Source organism: Alligator sinensis, unplaced genomic scaffold (genome assembly GCF_000455745.1).
Source record: "Alligator sinensis unplaced genomic scaffold, ASM45574v1 scaffold379_1, whole genome shotgun sequence".
Classification (NCBI taxonomy): Eukaryota; Metazoa; Chordata; order Crocodylia; family Alligatoridae; genus Alligator; species Alligator sinensis.
The window spans coordinates 1,689,272-1,691,091 of record NW_005842001.1 but is presented as its reverse complement, the minus strand read 5'-3'; the positions used below and the strand labels follow the sequence as shown (position 1 = coordinate 1,691,091).

The window sequence follows — 1,820 nt, the reverse complement described above, 5'->3', positions numbered from 1 at the left end:
CAGCCCTGGGCTGGGGCCAGTGGCTGGGTTTTCCTAGCCCTGGGGCTACACAGGGGAAGTAGACAGAAGTTCCATGCACTGGTTTGATTTAAATTGAATGAGTCTGATGCTACAAAAATCCAGGTTTACGTTAAACTAGGTTCTGCAATTTTTAGACTGGTTTATGTGCATGGAACTTCTGTACAGTTACAGGTTTAGATTGATTGCTGGTCACTGAGACTGAGTCTGTAAGTATGTATGGCTGGCATTGGGATGAACTAAGTTTTACATCAGGCGACTTTTTTTGAACCTGATTTAACCTCCTGAATGTCTGTACTTGACCCAAATGCACACATTTTAATAGGGCATTTCTATGCTCAATTTATTTTCTTGGCTCTTATCAAAATCAGGGCCTAGACACACCGCATGTTTACACTGGTGTAAGCAAGGAGTAGAGAAATGATATATAGCTCTCTCCTGGTGTTGTTGTGTTCTCTGCATCTTATTCCAGGATAACAGTTTGCTTTTAGCTTGCTTGGCTCTCCCACCATTTAGCAGCAATGAATTATAATACTGCCGTCTCCATGTGAAAGCTACTTCATTGATATAATCTGGTGTGTAGCATGGTATCTTGAGGAGGCGTTGGCCTTCTCCCTGCCCTCTCCTCTTGCTTTAAAAAAGCCCAGTACGCACTTCTGCCAGCAGCAGCTGAATTAACTTATTTTGGAATGTAGACTTGCAGCACTTCATGTTGTTATAGGACAAAAGGACCTTCTAGCTAATGTTTAATTGTCTTTGTATATGTGCATCAGTCATTGCATGTACTTGTTGAAAGTACATGCAGTATAAGTGGCCTGACAAATTAGGTGCAAGAGGCTGTTAGTGAATAGACGTATTAGTGAATACACTTTGTGAATACACGTGAATATTTGCGTTTCAGAATTAAACTGCATTGCTTGAAATGAGTTTTGCTCAATTTGTGTCCTAATGCAAAACATGATTGCCACCTCTTTTGTATTCAACCGGTGGCTCATGAATAAAAATGCTCCTTCTCCTTCTATGTCTAAGGACATTGGCAGACCAGGTTCTTTGGGTGAATCTGATATCTTCTATTAGACCAACTTAAATAACTGGAAAACAATTATTAAGCAAGCTTTCGGGTTCAAAAATCCTTCGTCAGGCTAAGGAAGTTTCAGCAGCTGGTGTGTGCTCTTCCTGGATGGAATGAAAAGCAAAGAAGCCAGGGGCTGGGCTGGTATGCAAACAAGACCCGCAGTCAGTGAAAATGTAGATTGAGGAGTCAATGGGTGAGAGACAGGCTTGTGGAGGCGGGGAAGAGAGAAGGGGGATGAATAGTGGAGAGAGAACCTGCCTGACATTTGACTCCCCAGGTATAATGCGTCTCAAATCCAATGTCTATATTTAATCCATGATTTTTAGTATCCAGGAGGTTGATGAAGTGGAGTTCATAGGCTCGTCTCTGGGAAGTGTTTTGTAAGTTCCCTTTGAGGATCAGGACTGAGAGATTGGAGAGAGAGTGGTTTTCTTGTGAGAAATGTGCCCCCACAGGTAATTGGGTATTCCTGTCTTTGATAGATTTCTGGTGTGCATTCATTCTGGTGCGCAGTTGTTGTTTGGTCCCTCCTCCGTATTTTCCACCATGGTGTTTGGTGCATTGGATGAGAGAGTACATTTCTGGTGGTGCAGCTGTAAGATCTGGGAATGCTGATGGCTCTGTTGTGGGGTGTAGTGATTGTTGGGGTGGTAGAGATGTGCTGGCAGGTTTTGGTGTGTTCTGGGCCTGAGGAAGTTTGCTTCTGGTGATGAGGTTAGCGAGGTTC

The 1,820-nt window shown here is 43.2% G+C and overlaps 1 protein-coding gene across 6 annotated transcripts in view; it reads left to right on the top strand.

Annotated features, from left to right (window-relative positions):
* ECT2 (epithelial cell transforming 2) overlaps positions 1-1,820 on the top strand; it is a 62,306-nt gene that overhangs the window by 46,577 nt on the left and 13,909 nt on the right. The window lies entirely within an intron of this gene.